Here is a 22,288-nt window from a genome sequence, read left to right on the forward strand (position 1 = left end):
CTCTTTTTGGTCATCTAATATAAAGTATTGTCATAAGTAATTAAGCTGCCCATGGCTAAAATAAAAAAGAAAACCCCACAATATAGTTAATTTATAACACCATGCCCTTGATTTTTCAGAAAATGTGGACAGGTTTGCAGTTCTCCCCATATACAGTGTTTTTAAAGAATCCATTTTTTAGGCATTGTCTGTATTGGTGTGTTACTCCTCGGTGGAGAAAAAGCAATAATTTCCTGCCTCTTCGCCTTGGACCTAAGAGAAACTGCTTTCAACATCCCAAAGACAAAGAAAAAGCTTCTATTTATAGGCTTCATGTGGTTTCTAAAATTTTAACCAAAGTGAATAGAACAATAATAAATTGCTTTCACATTTCTGCCCATAGAATTGTTTATTTAGCATTTTCTGTAAAACAAGAGACCTTCCATCCGCATGAAAAGACTGTATTTTGATTGCCTGGGAGATTTGAAATGATTTCTAATCTTGCCACAACTGTCTTCTGCTGTATAAATGAAATGTTTCATTTTCAAAGAGACTGTCAGGATATTCTGAAGACAGTTTCTTCACTGCTCTGCAACCCCTCCTCCCCCAAAATAAAGTGCTTTGCTTGGTATTTTCCAAAAGAACAATGGCATTATTTTTTATATTGGAAGATATGATTTTTAGCAAGTCCTAAAATGCTTATTTTCTAGCCGTTTCTTTGTTTTATTAAGCTCTTAGGGTTCTTTTTTGATTCACCAAGATCAAGAGTTGCCAGTTTTATGAGATGGTCAAATAGGACAGGAACCTTTTGAATATGGAGCTAGAACTGAACCTAAAATATTTTTGCCTGAAAACCATTATTTCTTTTTCTGGTGTGTGCGTGTGTTGGGGGCGGGGGGGGGGGGGAGGTGTGTCAGGGCAATAATCTACAGCAAAACTTTCTTCCTTTATTGAAATTGGTCTTTTCTTGATAGCTGGACAAACCATACCATGGGACCTGCCATTTCATCATGATGTTGAAGAGGACTGAATTTACCCTTAATCACTTTTCAAATTATTTATATTTTCATATACCTCGCATTGCTGATCTCTACACTTGCCCTGAGTGTGAAGTAAATTCAGTTTTTTAATGACATTTGACCCCAACCAATTTTCACATGAGAATCATCATGTTTTATTTTATTGTCTCACAATTGGGGAAAAAACCAACATTTTCCCCATCAATTTACTAGATGTTTTAATTTTGTTTAGAAAAAGTCTTATGATTCTTTGGATTTTTTTGTCCTAAAGTTTTGATTTCCATGCTAAATTATCTGACAAGACCCCCTTTCTTCAATGGATGCACCCAATAAGGAGACTTTTTTTTTGTAATTACACTTAAAAAATTGGAGTCAAGTTTTAAGCATATATTATGGTTTGCCATTATCAGAAAAGTGACTAACATCGAAGCAGGAAAAAAGTTAGCCCGTTCACTAATTGTGTTAATATGATCACCTCTCCAAGCTGCACTTAATCTATATATTCTGCCTTGATTCGTTACATTGAATTACTTGAAACCCTGACTTGTAACATGAGGCTCAGACAATACTTATAAATGCCGATAGCTTTTATTTGCTTACAGTCAGCAATTGATGAAAAAGCTCTTACTTAAATAAATTGACTTTAAGAACAAGGGTGCAACCAGAAACATAACTCATTCATTTTATAAGTGTTCCTCCCTGCTGTGGACTTTAGCCTTTGGCATCTGACCTTTAGCCATCATCTATGGCTAGATATAGCCAGGGCATTGTAGGAATGCTAAGGTGAACTCCAATTGCACAATGCTTGAGAATTCCAGTTAAAACAAGGTTGGCTGAAATTTAAAACACACTGTAATATAGACAAAGGAATTGTTATCGTAGATGAAATGTATGTTGAAGATATAGGAGGATTATTGTGTCTGTTTCAGATGTAATTTCATGCCTGAGAATTTACATTGAAGGAAAAATGGTCTGGATCCCATTAGTGAAAGGCCCTGTTTTGCTGTCAGTTTAATTAAATGGAAACTGCTGGCAAGAGTGCTGAGGGGGTTGATAGAAGCGATATTATTTTGTGTGTTGGAACAGGAAACTGTTAGGTCTTCCAGTTTGAAAAGGATACAAAAAATGAAACCTGTGATTCATTTTTGTTTACAAACTCCCTCCTAGTTTACAGTGACCTGAGTGATAAATTAACTACAGTTAAGTTATACATAGTGTGCAGGACAATGGCTTGATCCCAAGATACGAAATGCTAATCTCTGATGAAGAAGGTAGAACTTATTTTAATGTGACTTTTCCCCTAAACAATGCATTATTCAACAAAGTAATTGTTTCCTTTGGTTTATTTTTCTGGGAGTAGATTGAGAAGAGGGGGAGGGGTGTTCAGTTTGCTTTAAAGTGTGTGTGTGTGTGTGTGTGTGTGTGTGTGTAGCAAAAGAAAGAAAGAAGAAAAAAGCAAGGGGGGAGAGTAACAGAGACCTTGGAATAGTGATTTATCTGTTAAGTGTGTTTGGCATCTTGCCTTCTGGCTGGAATTTTTGAGAGAAACATATTTGGTGTACTTTAATGGGCAAAAGCTCTGAACCTCATTTGTAGAAAAAATAAAAAGAGCGTGTTTTCTTTTCCCTTTTTCAGTTCAGTTTATTATATCTTGACATTCTGTCTTGTAATTGAAGAGTAATTCTGAATTGAGGGCTGGGGAAGGAGGAAATTTAAGTGGGCCTTCCTCCCCAACCTCCTCCTCATATTTCAGAGAAAAGGACTAGCTGATCCCCAAGTTTTATCTCTTTTCACAGCCAACCTTCGAACTGGCACCAAAAAAAAAAAAAAAGAAAAGATTGTTTAATTTTGCTGAGACTATGTAGCTTTCTTTGTACCTTGGACTGTGCTGAGGTTGTTATGTTTGTGTCCGTTTTATTATGTGAAGTCAACATGTGTTTTTAGAAGGGAATTTGCGATCTCAATTAAGCACAGGTAGCCTGCGAAAGTATTCTAGATGATACTGTCATGGTGGGTATATGACATTAGGCATTTGGCAAAACCCAGAACCACAACACAGAGAGTGAACTCTAATGTAGGCTGTGGATGTGATTAATAATGTATCGGTATTGCTTTATCAGTTATTAACAAATGTACACGCTAATGCAAGATGTTAAAAAGAATATTTTGCATGAAGATACCAGCAGCAAAAAAAAAAATATGTCAGTGGTATGTAAACCTAAGTCCAATTTTCCCCCTTAGTTTGGTGCAGCTGTTTTATCACTATTATTAACTAAATAGATTTATTGAATTGTCAACATCTTACTAGGTTTGTCAAGGGGCATATACCAGAGTTTCAAAAAAACATAAAAGTTAGGTTTATGATTTCAAAAAGGTCTGATTAAATATCTGGGCCATCCAACACTGGAGAATTTACATGGAGTCGTGTTCTTTCTCTGTGTCCACATTTTGCCTTCATCTCTTTTAATTGTGCTCATTTTCTTATATTGCAAGTTATGCATGCCTATCATGTTAAGACAATACAAAAAATTAAAATGGGAAAAAAACATTTAAATTTCCCATAATACATCATGCTAAGCTAACTGCTGTTAGTATTTATTGTCTTTTTTTTTTTTTTTTTTTAGTATTTATTGTCTTAATTACTCCTGTCTTTTTGTCTCCTTATATGTGAGGGTATTTTATTTATACAATATCTTCAGTTTTATATCAGACTTTTTTGTACTAATGTGCTCTTTTATACATGACAGGTAGTCATCTTCAGTATCATTTTTAGTAAATGGACTCCCCTATATTTTATTATACGGAAGTGCCATAATTTATCTGGCTCTTCTCCTTTTGACTGTGATAAACAGTGCTCCCAGGAACATCCTTGGAGTTATATCATTGTTTGTATCTCAATTGTTTCCTTAGGATAAAATCCAAAAGTGAGACTTGTGGGGTCAAAGGTCAGAGCAAATGCTGAGATTTTGCTAGGTTAAATTGTAAAGAACGTTTTTGGAGTACGATTGGTCAAATTATAAAGAACATTTTTAGTTGAATTAGGATATCATGTATATTGGAAAATCCCTCAATGCTTGGCATTGCTGCAGCCAATATAAAATATAAAAAAGTACGTTATTAAGTTTCAAGAGAAGCTGGGAAAATTTAGATATAGCCAATCTTGGGCAGACTTGTACTTTGTGTGTAGAACATGTTCCTATACCCAGAATTCTATTTCCAGTTCTCACACTATAATTAGGAAAAACAACCCCACTCAGAGAGAGCCCCTAACTATTCCCTTCTCCACCTTCCAGAACCTCTCACAGTAGCCCTTTGGGGACCGTATTTACACCATCCTTCCAGTGGCAGACACACAGCCCCTGCCTTTTTTTCCAGCTCCGTGCTATGCCTGTGTGTGTGTGTGTGTGTGTGTATTGGGGTGGGGGTTGTTCTTCCCCATTCTCTCACAGGTGAAAATAGAGGACCCACATTAGAGAACTAACCAATGGTAGGCTGGGGCATCTTTGAAAGGGTTAATCTGAAAGGCTGTTGCAGCCAATGAGCATTTATCCTGATGATGTCACAATGGTGATATCAGAAGCGCCAGGGAGCTTGTTATGAAATTACTCAGAACTGGAAATATTCATTCCACTCTTAGTGGTTTTTTTGAGTGTAACAAGAACAAGGATAAATGGAAGTTTTAATAAAATAGGCCTATGTGTGTTTCTCCAGGTTCTTCAAGATCATTATTTTGAGTACAGTTAAATTAACACACAGGCACACACACACACACACACACACACACACACACACCAGATGCTGGTGTATAAACAGGGAGGAGAGAAGCTTTTAATCTTTGTTATTGATTTTCTGTGTGTACAGTTTTATCTAAAGAATACAGTTTTACCAGCCACAGCGGGGCTGGGCTTGAAGACCAGTAAAAAGCTTTGGTCCTTAGAAAATAAAATGAGATATTCAGGCAGCTAGTTTATTTTAATTTCTTTTTTTTCCCCACTTCATGACAGTATTTCAAATAATTAGGTTGATTTATGATTACAGATAGTTTTAAGATGTAGGATGCTTTCACAGTGCAGTCAGTGCTGGTTTATTGTATCTGGCCTGATCCAATTATAAAATTGAGTTTAGTCATGTAATGATTCTCTAACTAAAATATCAATCACGGTGAGTGGACTTTTGCAATGTATATGCTGAGAGTCTGTTTTGAGCTTCTCCAAGGCACCCTCGCATGTGAATATGCTTACTTGGCTCTACTCTTTAACATGGAAGAACACATGAAACTTTGGCTAAATTTAGCCTCCCGAGCTAATGCACATGCCTGGTGACAGCAAAGGGGCGTGAGGGGGGGTTGATGCCGAGCGGGATATGATAGACTAGAGTAATTATTTCTGCAAGACAATGAGCACCCTACATTATTTGTGCAAATAACACAAAGTGATTATGTGGCCATGTCCTGGTAATGAAACAATAAAGATCATATTTAATTTAAAACAGTACCCCCCCAGGGCCTTCTTTTTAAATTCAGAGCATTTTTGGCTACTAAAACAAACAAGATTTGCTGCTACAGTTAACAAGAGCAATTTTAAAAGAGAGAGAGAGAGAGAGAGAAAGAGAGAGAGAGAGAGAGATGTTTTTGTCTCCCTTTCCATTAACTCTAGCATTCCAGAAATCACGATAAGGGCATGTGGGACAGGAATGTTGAAATGAGTCGCTTATTGAAATAAGTCGCTTATTTCACTATTCTTTCCATATTGTCCACATAACTGTTTATTTACAATAATTTGAGTAATCTCAGAGTTCCTCCGAAAGGCTTTTTTTGGCCTGGATAGAAAGTGCAGCTTTAAGATATTTCTCCTAAAATAAATTTGAGACGGTCTCATTTATAGTCAGCAGTGCCTTGATTACTTGCAGACACACTGGAAATTTACATGCGCTTTTCTCCTTTATAAAACACTGATCTGTTCATATCATTAGTTCCCTCATGACTAGCGCTTGGCTGCTTGCCAACTGGTCTAAATCTGTAGTTGTAAATCGTGAGTTGAAATAGCAGAAAGTGGATTTGTAACTTAAAAAGTGTAAACAGTTTGGAAAATGAAGTAATTTTGGAGGATGATTGATTGCCTTGTGATTGTACTTTAAATTAGCCTGGGGTCTCGGGGGCAGATATGTGCTCTAACTGCTTATTATACATTTTCAGTTTTGGAAGGAATAATAGCATTGTTGGTAGGCTTTTAAACAATGTATGCATCTCCTGGAGTGACCTTTTAGGAAATGAATAGTTTTATTGTGTGTCCATTACTTTGCCTGAAACAACATTTTTGAGTTATTAATTTGACTTGTTCTATAAATAAAGAATTCAAAATGCAAAGCAGCTGTGCAACCCAGAGCACAGTATATCATGCTTGAGCTTCAGAACCACTGTTGGAGATTGATAATTCACAGAACAAATGGTTTCTTGGGTGATAAATTAATAATGATTGCTGGAGCCTATGGTTACCAAAGATTAGCCTTTCAATATTGCAGAAGCCAAAAATTATTATTAAGGAGGACAATCGATTAGTTGGCCTTCTGGGGCACTGGAAGTATAGGTCTGCTTTTGTTAAGGGATCTCAATTCATTTAATGGAACAGATAGGAAGTAGGATAGCCCAGAGCATAATATAGGGACCGTGATAGACCAGAAAGATCTGGAGTAGGAAAGTCTGAGCCCGGATATTACCAGCTGGGTCATCCTAGGCAAGTCACTGAGTCTCCTCTGATCCTCTTTTTTCCCCATCAATAAAATGGGCCTAAGATTTCCAACCTCACAACATTTTTGTGAGATTCATAGACAAGATATAAAAGAGTTATGGAAATGGGAAGTGCTCTATATTGCATATTGTCATCAATATCCCCATCATTGTTATTATTATGGCCACTACAGTTGCTATCATGTTATTATTATATTGGCTTTGGTAACCTTGTCTATCTAATAATATTGTAAATGACCCATGGATGTAAATGTTGAGCCACAGTCTCATTCGCTTTCTGCTTTCACAGAGAGGCATCTAGGGATAGTTTGTTTTTTGTTTTTTTTGTTTTTTTGTGGTAACACTAGAATTCTATTTTTTGTTTATGGGAACAATTTTCCCAGTATAACTTTTCTTTGTATTTTTTAGTGTTTCCTTGTCTAATTCAGTATTTCTTGGGAACACATTTTGTTCCCATGTTTAGAGATGAAGAATCTTAGTTCCTTACGCATTTATTAGAGCTTTTACTACATGTCAGGCATAAGGGGCATAGTGGTGAAAAAAGTTGCAACTGTCCCACCCTCAGGCAACACTTTCCAATAGAACCTGCTGTGATGACAGACTTGTTCTGTATCTGTCCTAATAAGGGCCCACTAGCACATGTTGCTAGGTGGATCACTTAACATATAGTGTGACTGAGAAACTGAATTTGAAAATTTTTATTTGAACTGATTGTAATTCATGTAATTTTAAATAGTTGCACATGGCTAGCAGCTATTGTATTGAACAGCCCAGCTCCGGAGAAGAGGTTGGCTAGTCGGTCCAACTGCCGTGGCTCAGTTCAATTCCCATTCAGGCCACATGCCCGACTGCAAGCTCGATCTCCATTGTGGGGTGTGCAGGAGGCAGCCGATCAATAATTCTCTCTCATCACTGATGTTTCTATCTCTCTCTCCCTCTCCCTTCCTCTCTGAAATAAATAAAACACGTATTAAAACAGATTGGCTAATTGAATGCCAGGTTGCAAAGTCAACCTAAATATTTTGTAAGCACGTGCAGACTACATTACCCATGTTCCTATTCTCCATAATGAGACCCAATGCCAAAGCTCAAATAATTGGAATTTGGATAATACCAGTGAACAAAATAGATGAATTGCTTTTTAGTGTATGTGTAGGGAATTGGTATGCATCGAAGGGGGAAATGAATGAAATACTCAAACAAGGCCTAAGCTCTGGGGAGCGAATGGTGATGATGCCGAAACAGGACTGCTGGCTGGAGGAAGCCCAGCCACACTGGGGATGTTCACTTGGCTGCCCCTGAGGACTGAGAGTGATTTGGGGGCATCAGGACCCAACAGTCAAAAGTGCAGGATTGATGAACGTCGAACTACAAAGAACTCTGTGCCCCGCAGAAAAAATGTAGCACTTCACATGCTCATTTTCAGTTGTCAGCATTCATTCACGTCCACGGAAAAGACATGGCCAGAGGTATTGGGTGTGGGATGCAGCTGTCCAAGACGGGAATACACAGACCTTTGGGACAGCGCGGTGCGCGGCCAGAGCACGCGTGGCCTGCTCGTGGGAGGTGCTGCCTGCAAGCGGCTGCAGCATGGGACAGTGATGCATCTTTGCGAGCGATCAGGTTCCTCAAAGTCCTTCCTTAGTTCCTACATGAGTGTGTTTCCTCTGAGACAGGAAGCAGCTTTTGGCACGGTGGAATAGTATTTAAATACTGGTGGTGAAAAGTCTAAGATTAGAGTGGGAACAGAAAGACTTTAGGCATCATGGAATACAATCTCCTGACTTTGTTTTTATTTTTTAAATTCAACATTCCTGGTTGTGCAGGGGAGATCTTACTAAGAATTTCAGAGTCGGTGGGAGAGACAGAGCGGTTGGATTATATCCCACACGTCATACACATCTCCAATGTCATCATTGCCACTTGTCGCTTCTTCTCTCCCTGTCTCATTCTCATCAACGGGCCACCCATAGCAGGTCCTCCTCTCCACCCTTCTCTCACCCAGGACCCATCATTCGCAGAGCAACATTGCCCAGGCCCAGCCCCTCCAACTTGCTTCCCCGTCTTCAGGCTCTCAGCAAACAAGGGGCTTGCCTTTTCTCCAGGGCCAGCTTCTCAGGTAGCCATAGCTAGCTCGGGGCCAAGGGCCTATTTTTATTGATTTCAGAGAGTAAGGGAGAGGGAGAGAAAGATAGAAACATCAATGATGAGAGAGAATCATTGATCGGCTGCCTCCTGCACGCACTTTACTGGGGATCGAGCCCACAACCCGGGAGTGTGCCCTTAACTGGAATCGAACCCGGGATCCTTCGGTCGCAGGTCGATGCTCTATCCACTGAGCCAAACCAGGTCGGGCGAAAATGTTTTAATATATAATATTCATAGATGCGTCTTTATAGCAATGCGGCTGTAGAATGTAATTCTTAATATTTCCCTGTGGAGGAAGGGACCCAAGGAAGCAGTCATGCTAGGGATCAAGGGCAGATGCTGCCTTTCCCTGGTCCCACCTTCCTGAGAAGGCAGCGGCCCCATCATTTTACAGAAGAGGAGCCTGCAGCCCAGGGAGGTGCGAAGTTGGCCAAGATTACAGCGCCAGGGCCTGGTGCGCCGTGCCTTCTGAATGCTACTTCTTCATGAGCATCAAGGACACTTCTCAAGACCATTTATTCCAGAGCTGATTTTCCCCGACCATAATGTAATTGTACTTTAATCAATAACAAATTTCCTGTGGAACAACTGCGAGGGGTGGGGAGCAGAGAAGCCCAGCAAATGTTGTTTATTTGTCTCTCTTAAACAATGTTTCACGTTAAGCCAGTTGCAAATGAAATGAATTGTATTATAACCATCTCAGAAAAATAGCTGCTGATCTCATAAATGCATCCAGCTTCCTGGTTCCAAAGGCCTCCCTTAAAATAATAATGTGTCCTGTGCTCAGAAAATACTACCTGCCTCCACTTAGCGAGCAGTGAAGGAATTATAACTGCAAAACCAGAACTCGCCCCTCCTGCATCCTCCGAGGAAATAGGTGGCTGGTTCTTTGCTGACCCTGAACCAGAAGGAAGAGGATCATGGCTTCCCGGGACAGGGACCTCTGTCTTCCGTTTTATATGATGCCTGGGTCCCAGATGTCATCGCTCAGCTAATAGGTTGCTCCTTTGGGCATCTCCCCTGCCCAGCCCACAGCACACGGCCCTGTCCTTCGTGCTGCCTCAGTGGCGGCTCCCTGGTGTCCTAGATTTATCCTGGTGTAGTCTTCTCTCAAAAGTATTAAGCAGTGGTTATGGGATCAGACAGGGGCTCTGGGATCAGACAGGGGCTATGGGTTCCAGAGTGACTTGACCCAGCTGCTAATCTCTCTACGCCTCAATTTCCTCATCTATTAAATGGAAGCAGTAAACATATCCCTTACAGGGTTACTGCACTGATCAAATACACACCAAGGGCCTAGCGCTTACCTGTCAATCGTGTATGTTCAATAAAAGGCAGCTGTACTCTATCTTAGCCGGGCAATGTTTGATGACTGAATATTCAGACAGATAGCCTCAAGGTTTTTATTGGTAATTTTCGTAGTTTGGCATCAAACACTGTGATGACTACAGTGTTAATAACCATTGGGAAGTGCGCTTGGCATTTTGCAAACTTGACTGTATTTTGTGTGAGATTGTCTAGGAAAATGGCTCCAAGTCAGCTGTACTTGAATGTTGTAGAGATAAAGCAAGTTCGTCAGGTTTAAGATCGCCTCAAAGCCTACAATGTCTATTTCTCGGTGCGGGTCCCTTAACACCTGTCTATTACCTGGTGTGGGGCCCACGAGGATGCACCGGGCAGGAAACAAACCCCGACGTGGGTGTTAGGAGCTTCATTATCTCCTGTCAGACGTGCCTGGCACAGGAGGTGACTTCAGTCTCCACCAACCTGAGCTTCTGAAGCGTTTCACCAACTGTCTTTACAGAGTCTTGTTGGAAACAAATGGCATTTTAAAGTGTTTTTCTTTCTGCAGGTTTAGAAATCTTATTCAAATCCATGTAATGAGACACTTTGAACAAACTGTAGTCGTCTCCCTTCTCCATGTGTTGGAAGGCGCAGCAGCACAGCTAGAGAGTCGGGGTTAAACTGAGCTGGTTATTTTCACACAGACTCGCATCCTTGCCATGGGCTCTGACTTGTCACAATGTACCATGTAGGTAGGATTTTTTTATTTTTTATTTTTGAGTGAGTACTAAGTAAATTACACTCTGGAGGAACTAAGAGGGCTGTTATTTCACTGTGATTTTTGAAAGAGTCAGAAACCTCAGAACTGAGCAAAATTGCTGGACGAGGTCTCGGGCCTTCTCTTCCGGGTGCTCTTCATGTCTGGAAACCAAGGCTCCCCGGTTTTCTAGAATGCTCTACTGAAGCACAAGTGTAAGGTTCCATTAAAGGACAGAGGTTGTGAGGTCAAGGGAGTCTTCACTGTATCTTCTACAGTAAAGATATATTTCTATTTTAGTTTTGAAATTAAAAAAGAAATGTGTAAGAAGAGAAGAGAATTACTTTCTCTCTGGTCTCTTCATGGTTACCCATGAAGGAGTAAGTCATTGATTAATGCTTGTGAAAGAACATTGTAACCCACGATAACGTGTGGTGGGAAGGTTTATTGGAAGCATCCCCTCCACCAGCCTGTGCATGAGAACACTCGTCCCAGTGCTGAAGCTCGGCTCCACTAGTGATAAGAGAGAGGAGATGCCAGCGGGGAAGTGGCAGCGAAGGAAGCCCCCGGCTTTGATTCTTCTTATTGTGCGTGGCAGGACGAGACTTGACTTCCAGAGTTCAAAGTATGAGCAAACCGATACTAAGAAATAACCACCCAAAGTGGTAGGCTATATGGCTTTTTAATCTAGAAATGGGCCCCCTAACCTGAAAGAATAAGGATGACTTTAAATCATCTAAATTGGTGGGGGGGAACGGGAGGCGGTAAAGGGATCTGATGGATCCCAGCTTCTTTCTTGGCTGCGCAAGACAATGGACTGAGGTTCCTTTGGATGCTGCGTGGGTGCGCTTCCAAGCAAATCCTTAGAATAACTGGTGTTGGAAATCCTCTAAGCTTCAAGAGTTGTTATTGGAGCAAGGCACGGGTATTTGGAGTGTCCTGCTGGACTTAAAGTAAGGACCTGAAAGCTTAACAGCCAGTAAAATGAGAGCTGGATGCTAATTTTAGGCAAGAGCAGAACTCAGTTTCCCAGTGCAAGCCCTTCGCTCCCTCCTCCCATTTAGATTGGAAGAATTGCAATGGCTTTGTCTTAGGGAGGATGATTTTCTTAAGTCGGAGAAGGAGACAAACATGGAATTTTTCTAATGTGTAATATTTGCTGGTATTAAGTATACTTTGGTGGCATCTTGGCTGGTGTTCAGACTCTCTTGAAATCTTCGTGATTGTGAAGAGTCACTAAATGGAGCTGTTACATGGTGCTTCGTGAATTATATTTAGCTACAAAGCATTGGTTGCATTTTGGCCTGGTGAATGTTAACACCTATTATTTTGATGTTCTCTGTCCGCATCCCACCTGAGAAACAAAAGCAAATTTCAGGCGAGGCAAAATATATTAATAATAACTTTCATTATTAAAAAGGGATCTCGAGTGCTTATATACCGGGAGCGTGAAGTGCTTGCTCAGGTGAACATGTGGGTTATTTGCAAGACAAGTGCCAGAAATAAAAATGAAAAAGGAAGCACTGAAATTGTGGGCAATGTAGCTGATGGATCCGTTTCTTTTCTATATGAAACTGCTCATAATCCAAATTGCATTTTTTAAACCCTCTTTTGTTCAAACTTTGTATTTCACCGACTATGGTTTCGGAAATTTTCAGATTTTAATAATGAAATAAAAAAACATCGCTGTCAGAGCTGGAGCACAACACCCCCAAAGTGTGGGGCTCCGGAGTGTGCTCTGCATGCTGATTCTTCATCCCTTGGGCTAAGTCCTTCAGGAACCCAGAGCCTTCACTCCAGCCATGGAGTTTTAATTCCAATGTCTTCACTGACTGAAGATGCATCTCTCTCTCTTTCTCTTTCTCTCTCTCTCTTTCTCTCTCTCTCTCTCTCCCCCTATTTATCAACAATTATTTTATTTATTTATTTACTTTAATTTATCTTTATTGTTGAAAATATTACAGATGTCCCCCTTTTTTCCCCATTGCCCCCCTCCACCCCCAGGCCTTCACCACCCTATTGTCTGTGTCCTCCGGTTATACTTATATGCATATAAGTTCTTTGTTTAATTTCTCCTCACCCATCCCTTCTCCCCCCTCCTCTACCCACCTACCCCTGGCCTTCATTTGGTCTCACTCTTTTTGAGGTGACAGTGGCAGGCAGACCTGGGCACTGGGCTCAGATCCATTCTCTAAGCCTCCTTAGCAGTGTGACCACTGGCACATCACTTAGTGTTTTTTATGTGTCCGTCTCCTCATCTGGAAAATGGGGATAATAATTACTTCCTGTAGGGTTGTCTAGCAGAGGAGAGAGATGTGCTCATGACCAACACAGAAAAGAGACTCAGTGAGTGATGGTGTTTTTCCCTACTTACATCTTATCTCTGTCTCCTTCGAAACTCAGCTGGAGCTTTCTCTGCCTGAAGTCTTCCTTGACACTCCTTTGGTACCAAGGACCTGCCTCCGTTATGAGTCTTGTCAGAAGACTTATTTATATACTAGAGGCCCGGTGCATGAATTCCTACATGGGTGGGGTCCCTCAGCCTGGCTGGTGATCTGGGCTAATAGGAGGTGATTGGGGCAGGCCAGCCCGGCGGGGGCGGGGGGGGGGAGGGTGGGGGGAGGGGGAGATGGCAGGAGGTTGGCTGTGGGAGCGCACTGACCACCAGGGGGCAGCTCCTGTGTTGAGCGTCTGCCCCCTGGTGGTCAGTGCACATCATAGCCAGTTGTCCAGTTGTAACGGTCACTTATGCTTTTATATATAGAGATTTTCTCACATGCCCACCACCTCTACCAGGGGAGGGGCATTGGCTCTCTGATATTTGTCCTCCTGCCACCTGCCACGAGCCACCTCCGAGTCCTCAGGAAGTGGTGTCTGACCAGTCGATGGAGGGTCATTTTGACCATCCATTAAAAGACACTATTACTGCTATCTTTTCCATGATGCTTAGGATACAGTTGTGTGAGCTGTATATATGAGGCGAGGGTCAGATGGTTGTGAGTCTTTGTCCTGGGATCCAAAGTGAGGAGGTAATAGAAATAATGCTATTGGTTTCACTGAGCCTACAATTGACTTTCTATGGGGTTAAAAGTGGAGAAGTGTGCTGATGAAGAATATCAATGAAAATCTCTTTTCAGAGGTTATCTTCCAAATATGGCAAAATCAAGCTTCATTTTGGGGATTGTTTTGAACACGAGACTGGAAGGGATACTTTAATAGCACAACCTGAAACGAATAGTTTGCTTCTCGTTAGTTCATAAATTCGTGAGGATTCTCAAGGCCACTGGTCCACTGCAGAGTCTCAGATTTTCAGGAATCTGCCAGAGTCCCTCTCAGAGGCTTGGGGCCAAACAGAAGGCAGCGGGGGTATAAGGAGGACAGTGTGATATTTAATGCCACGTGACCTGCCCCTGCCCATGCCCCTGCCATTAGCTGGTGACCTTGGGCAAGTCATTCACCTTGTTGAGCTTTCCGTGTCCTCCTGTACAAAATAGGGGTATTCATCATAGACTCCAAGAGGGGTGGTTCTGGAAGGGTTCAGTGAATCTAAGCACATGAAGGGGCTTTATAAATTGTGAAGTGTTTATTCAGATCAGTGATTATATTACACATAATAACCTATTTGTAATTATACAGTTAACTAAGTAGGGTGCGCATGCAGGGATGGGAATTGAAGGGAGCAGGGGATTGCTCTATCAACATTTGAGTGAGTAGTTACCAAAATGTGATCAGAGAAACACGAACCTGTTAAGGTGAGCCATGAATGACAAAAAAAAAAAAAAAAAGGTAGGAGGAGGGGAGGGTGGAGAGGGGAGGAAAGGTGTGAGAGGGGATTCCATGGTAGCATAAAGTCAAGGAAAGGCAGCATATTCCCTCCCATCGAGTAAAATGCCCATTTGCATGGTGAAGGTTCCAAAGAGACCATCTGTTTAATTTTGTTGAACTTGGTGTTTTCCATACTCTGGTACCCTCTTTCTACATAACACTTGGTAACGCACTCCCTCCTCTCCCCAGGAACTAGTGTTCTTTGGAATATGTTGAGAAACAACTTACAAAGCAGTAATAATATTGGATATCTGTCAGGTACTTACTATACCCTGTAGTAGTGCCAGTACTTTTCATCTCTTAACAGTGGTAGGCAGATTACTGACTGAAGATGCATATATCGAGTATCCTATATCCTCTCAGGAATATGTCCATTTTGCAGATTAGGAACCTGATCTCCTAGTGAGTAGCTGGTGAACGTCATGTCCTGCTTTGTGCTTGCAGGAGAAAGCACACGCTTTCACACATGCTACCTGGTTGACTCCTTCTACAAATGCTTGAACTACAGGGCTCATACTTTCCTAACTCTCAAAGCAGTGGATCCTCATGCTCACGGCTATGCTGGTACTGAGACTATGGACTATGTGACTTTTCCATATGTAGCTTGCAATAAAAAGCTCAACTGTGTTACCAAGACAAATGGATAATTCCCATTTTTAGCTTCCATAGCACCTGTGGCTTTTCTGGTAGGTAGGTAGCTCTGACCTCCTTTTTTGCTTAATCCTTTCGTGCTGACACATCTGACTTCAGGACCTTTCAGACACTCTGCAGTTGCTTCAAAGTGGTTTTGCTTCTTATTTTCATCCTGTCCCAAAACCTGGATTTCACCACCTGTTTCTATAGGTGCATTGGTCCCTGGGGTACTTGTTGGAAAGCGTTAGTCCAGAGACCCAGCTCAGCCGTCTTTGTTCAGCATGACAGGAAGGGGGCCCAGGAACCTTTGTTTTAAAAAGCCCCTCGGTGGTACTGATGTGACTGGCCCACAGAACACATACCCTCTCTTGGTTTTCACTTAACCTCTGAGTGTGCGGACATCCTACTGAGTCACCACTTGCCAAATGGGGCCCTGGAGAAATAACAGTCAAGGTTGAGGCAAAAACAGATTTCCATTCAGAGGGTTAAACTGAAGAGATGTTAACAGAGGGAAGACTTATAGAGCATGGTTAGGGTGACAAGAACCAAGAAGGGAGGTTGAGCCTGGCCGGTGTGGCTCAGTGGTTGAACGTCAGCCTCTGAACCAGGAGGTCATGGTTCAATTCCGGTCAGGACACGTGCCCAAGTTGCAGGCTCAACCCCCAGTAGGGGGCATGCAGGAGGTAGCCAATCAATGATTCTCTCTCATCATTGATGTTTCTATCTCTCTCTTCCTCTCTGAAATCAATAAAAAAAATTTAAAAAAAAAAAAAGAAGGGAGGTTGAGGCACCCAGGATCTAGTAATATCAGGAACATGAGGAGGAAATGTGCTACCTGGTGAAGGCTGGAGCCCTGAGGAACTGTCTGGTGGAGGGGTGCAGCCACAGCCAGAACCGTGGTGATGAAGCTGAGAGGGAGCAGGAAAGAAACACCCCAACTTCTCTGTTTCCCCCATCTGGTCTCCTGCTGGTATCTTCCCATTGCTGAACTAAGCAAAGGCCAGAGTGTGAGGGAGCCCCGTGATAGAACTTTCAGGGGTCACACAGCAAGGTAGAGACTAGGTAATGGACCCGGAGGGAGGGAACACCAAATAGTGAATAACCAGAGAACATTCATCTGAAATAGGGATTGAACATTAGTTGAAATGAGCATTAATGGAAAGCCTACCATGTGCTTCACTTGTATCCACTGCATTAGGGATTCAAACCTGCTAGAGACCCACCCAGCTCCTGCCCTTCAGAGAACCCGCAGACAAGAAAGGGGAGCCTCAGGTGAATACGTTCAGTGAAGTATAGCTGGGTGACTGCATCTCAGGAGTTAAGTCGATATCAATGATCCAAACTAACAGCTTTCAGGAAGCCATCATCTGTTCTCCAGGGCAGGGATCCACAGAGACAGAGAGCAAACTCGTCAGACTTCTGGGCCAGAAGGTCTCTGTCACAGCTACACAACTCTGCCACTACTGTGCCAAAGCAGACACAGACAGTGTGTTAATGAGTGGACATGGCTGAGTTGCAAATAAAACTTTATTTATAAAAACAGGCCAACCCCTTGCTGAACATAAACCTCCTCAGAGAAATATCGAAGAGACGCCCAGCACAGGGGATCGGTAGCACTGGTAACTCGTGGTGTGAAACCACAGAATTATCCCTGGCATTAATGTATTAGTCACCAGCGATGTGTTTATTATGTCTTTTATGAGAAAAGGGAAGTCGGTTTGTATATTAGAGATTGGGGAAAGGAAGACTTTTGCGGTGGAAATGCTTTTCAGCGGATGATAGGTATTACGGGAAAAGTGAATAAACCCAGTTCTTCCTCCCGTCTTACATCGGCTGACTCACTATTGACACTGGACAAAACCGAGTAAAACAAAGCATGTCCACATCATCAGCCTTCAGTGAAGTTTCTCCACAGTGCCCCGTGAGAACACATTAGAAGGTGCCAGGGTTTTTATATGACTGCACTGCCGTGAGATTGAATAGTGGTTTCAGTTTCCAGTGGGTCTTCGAAGTATCTCCTTCCTTCAGATGGTGTACTAATTTCCGTCTTGTGCACACCAGAAGGAAAGAAGAAAGGGAAAAAACCCAGTCCACACGACTGCTGTCCCCCTGGCATCGTGACAGAGACCAGGGCAGTTTGTGGAAATGGTATCAGGTGTTCTTGTCGCCAGTTATTGTAGGGGATCAGACATAACCCAGAGGAGAGGGCCCAGAACAGGTTTTAGAGCTGAAGTTGGTCGTGTTTTTGTTTTTTTTAACTGTGAATTGATTTTTATCATTGACCAGAAACCAAAGGGTGGCGAGCGAGGATCTCTCCGAAAGTAACGACACAGGGTTGCTCGCTGCCTTTGGCCTTTGTTGGGGTGTTGGTTAGCAGCACAATGAAATAACAGCCATTCTGGTGCCTTTTCCTCCCGTTTTGTTCTCTTCTCCCAGTGGTGTTTCTGAACCTCTTCTCTTAAGGTTGTAGGAGTCCAGGACTGAAAGGCACTGCGGGGACTGTGCCAAGTGCCCCGAACAGCCCATTCCTACCAGCCGCCTCTTCAGGCCCAGCTTGTCTAACCCACTGATCTTCAAGTTTCTTTTCTGATGGACTCCCTAAAGCTATCTATCCAATATGATGATGGCCACTAGCTGCATGTGGCTATTAAGTCCTTGATATGTGGCTTGTCCAAATGAAGATATACCATAATGTGAAATGCATACCAGATTTTGAAAACTTAATATGAAAAAAAATATTGTAAAATATCTCACTGGTAATTCTTTATATTACTCATTTGTTGAAATAATACTTTGGGTATGTTGGGTTAGATAAAATAGCTTTAAAAAAAGAATGTACCCTATTTTATGGTAGCCTTGCAGAGCATTCCAGCTATATGTAAAAGGATCGGCATCATTAACCTTTATTGCTCTGGCTTTTCTGAATTCAGAGCAACTTAACACAGGCCAGAGAACTCTATTTGTATGGCCAACCTTCTCCTCTAACAGAAATATGTGGAAGAAGGGAAATATCACAAGCCTGTGGGTTAAGGTGACTTGATATATCAATGAAGGAGGCTTCTCCGAAAACAATATTTTGATTAGTCTCAGATGGTTTTAATAAAACTGGGGTGGGGGGTGGGTGGAGAAGGAGATTGGCCATGTTGATTGCAGGCTCCTTCTCCACCAGATGAATTGAGGAGTGAGTAACATAGATGATGAGGATCTGTCCCATTCCCATGTCAGTTCCTCCAGGATAGTCTTCTTGGGCCCTCTGGGTAGGGATTCTCTGGTTTGAAGACCAGTACTTTCAGAGGAGCCACTGATAGAAGATAGAGGTCTTTACCCTCTGTTCCTTAGTAAGCTGCTCCAGAAGCCCTATGATGCTATGAAAGAAGACAGTGCAATGTATACAACTCTTGTCACCTTAGGACAGTGATGGCAAACCTTTTGAGCTTGGCGTGTCAGCATTTTGAAAAACCCTAACTTAACTCTGGTGCCGTGTCACATATAGAAATTTTTTGATATTTGCAACCATAGTAAAACAAAGATTTATATTTTTTATATTTATTTTATATATTTAAATGCCATTTAACAAAGAAAGATCAACCCAAAAAATGAGTTCGCGTGTCACCTCTGACACGCGTGTCATAGGTTCGCCATCACTGCCTTAGGATGTGAGCTGTCGGAGGTCAGTGCAGTTGTTTGGAGCTAGCTCAGCACTTTGAGGGTATTTCACAAACTCCTCAAGTGGTCAGATTATTAAAAAAAAAAAAAGAGCCCATACAGCGTGGCTCAGTGGTTGAGTGTGGACCTATGAACCAAGAGATCACGGTTCGATTCCCAGTCAGGGCACATGCCCGGTTGTGGGCTCAAGTCCCAGTGCAGGAGTCAGCCAATCAATGATTGTATTTCATCGTTGATGTTTCTATCTCTCTCTCCCTTTCTCTTCCTCTCTGAAATCAATAAACATATATATTTTAAAAAAGGAGAGTCACAAAAATGAGATGACTGCTTACACTCATGCCCCTTCATTTTACAAGGCCTGCCAGCCAATGACTACACTGCTGTTTGGGAGATAATTTTCTCCAGATTCCTTTAGCCTTTTAGGAAGATCTGTTGGTCCAGAGCCTAGGGTGAACTAATGACATGACTGCTCTAATTCCAACAGAAGGTTCATGTGTTTATTGCAACACTGTCTTTTGGCAATTACATTTATCAATGCTCCTTCAGAGATGTAGGAGGGATAACAAGAAATTAGGACACTGATTCTGTGCCCTCTGGGAGTTTATATTCTCGTTGCTGGTTGAAGAGATACATCTTTTTCTCCCAAGAAATAACTAAGAGTGTATCAATACAGAAAATATAACCCCTGCCAGATGTCCCTCTCTATTTTATAAAATACACATACCACAGCATTTACCATTTTAATCATTGTGAATGCATTAGATACATTCACAATGTTGTGTAACCATCACCACTATCCATTTCCAGAACGTTTTCATCATCCCAAACAGAAACTCTGTACTCATTAAGCAATAACTCTCCATTCCTTGTCCCCAACTCCCTGCCTACCCCTCACCCCAGCCCTTGGCCACCTCCATTCTTCTCTCGGTAAGAATTTGCCTATTCTAGATCCTGCATATAAATAAATCATACAATATTCATCCTCTTATATCTGGCTTATTTCTCTTAGCATAATGTTTTCACGGTTTACTCATGTTGTACCATGTCTGAGAACGTCATTCTTTTTTTACAGCTGAATCATCTTCCATTGTTATGTATATTCCACAGTTTGTTTATCTGTTCATCTAATGATGGACACCTGAGTTGTTTCCACTTTTGGGCTCTTGTGAATAATGCTGCTGTCAACATTGAGGTACAAGTATCTGTTTGAGTCCTTGTTTTTAATTCTTTTGGTATATACCTGGAGGTGAAATTATTGGGTCTAATAGTAATTCTATGAATAACTTTTTAAGGAACTTACAAACTGTTTTCCACCACAACTACACCATTTTGTATGCTCACCAGCAGTACACCAAAGTTCCAATTTCTCCCATACTCACCAACACTTGGGGATTTTTGTTTTTTTAAATAATAGCCATCTTAGTGGGTATGAAATAGTATATCATTGTAGTTTTAGACTAATGAAGTTGAACATCTTTCCATGTGTCATTTGTATAACTTCTTTGGATAAATATCATTTCAAGTCCTTTTCTATTTTAAAATTAGATTGTCTTTTGTTGCTGTAAGAGCTCTTATATAGTCTAGATATTAATCCCTTGTCAGATATATGGTTTACAAATATTTGTTCTTATCTTGTGGGTTGTTTTTCACTTTGTTAGTGTCCGTTGATGCACAAAGGTTTTTACTTTTGATAAAGTTCAGTTGATCTATTTTTTTATTCCTGTTGCCTGTATTTTTGGTATGATGCTTTTTAAAAAAAGTATGACATTAAGTTCATGAAGCTTTTCCCCTATGTTTTGTAGTTTAGCTCTTAAACTTGAGTCTTTGATCCATTTTGAATTACTTTTATATATGGTGTGAGGTAAGGGTCCACCTTCATTTTTTTTTACCTATGGATATCTAGTTTACCCCATACCATTTGTTGAAAAGACTCTCCTTTCCCCACTGAATGCTCTTGGCATCCTTGTCGAAAATCAAATGATCACATGTTTGAAAGTTTATTTCTGGACTCTCTATTCCAATCCATCACATTTTATCCTTATGTAGCTTTGCAGTGAGTTTTGAAATAGAAGGTGTGAGCCTTCCAACTTTGCTCTTTTTTTTAAAGACTGTTTTGAATATTTGAATTCCCTTGAAATTCAGTATAAATTGGCAGATGTTCCCACGTTTTAAAACATTGCACAGTTAAAATGCAGGCAAACAAAGGAGAACATAAGAATCACAGATAATTTCAAACCCTAGAGGCACCCACTGTTACAATTTTTAAATATTAAAGAAGACAACATGAGATACCACTTCACATCCCCAGGATGGCTTTCAAGAAGATCAATAATAACAAGTGTTGGAGAGGCTGCGGAGATATCAGAAACCTCATATTCTGTTGGAGAGAATGTGAGATGGCACAGCCACTTTGGAAAACAGCTGGCTGTCCCTCCAGAGTGTGAACATAGAATTAGCATATGATTCAGCAGTTCCTTTCCTGGGTATATACACAAGGGAAATGAAAACATATGACCATACACATGTTTACACAAATGTTGTTTTCTGATAGCACTATTATTCATAATAACCAAAAAGTAGAAACATCCCAAATGTTTCATCCCCTGATGGAATGGTTAAATAAAATGTGGCATATCCATACAATGGAATATTATTCAGCAACAACAACAACAAATACACTTCCAATGCGCTCTACAATGTATATGGGCCTTGAAAACATGCTTAATGAAAGAAGCCAGTAACAAAGAACCACAGGTTGTATCATTCCATTTGTATTAAATGTTCAGAATAGGCAAATCCATAGAGACAGAAATTAGGTCAGTGGTTGCCAGGAGCTGGTGAGGGGCAAGAGGTGTGGGAGCAGGAGAGTTTGGGATTTCTTTATGGGATAATGAAAATGTTCTAAATTTAATTGTAGTGACAGATGTACAACTCTGAATATACTAAAAGCCTGTACACTTTCAATGGATGAATCGTCTGGTATGTGAATTATGTCTCAGTAATGCTATTAGACAAAAGACATGGATGGGGCAGAATATATTATTTGATACTTTCCCCTTTTTTTCCACTTAATATGACAGAAGCATCTTCACATGCCCTGAAATGTTATTTGATTTTTTTTTATTTTATTGTTTTTAATGGCCACACAGTTTTAGTGTGTGTGTGTGTGTGTGTGTGTGTGTGTGTAAAATGTCTCCAAAATGGTAGGCATCGGTCAATCCGACATTGTTT

The 22,288-nt window shown here is 41.2% G+C and overlaps 1 protein-coding gene across 1 annotated transcript in view; it reads left to right on the top strand.

Annotated features, from left to right (window-relative positions):
- ARID5B (AT-rich interaction domain 5B) overlaps nt 1-22,288 on the top strand; it is a 177,605-nt gene that overhangs the window by 54,172 nt on the left and 101,145 nt on the right. The window lies entirely within an intron of this gene.

The sequence above is a fragment of the Myotis yumanensis genome, unplaced genomic scaffold, assembly GCF_028538775.1.
Source record: "Myotis yumanensis isolate MYYU_CA2020_CCGP unplaced genomic scaffold, mMyoYum1.0.hap1 SCAF_13, whole genome shotgun sequence".
Lineage (NCBI taxonomy): Eukaryota > Metazoa > Chordata > Mammalia > Chiroptera > Vespertilionidae > Myotis > Myotis yumanensis.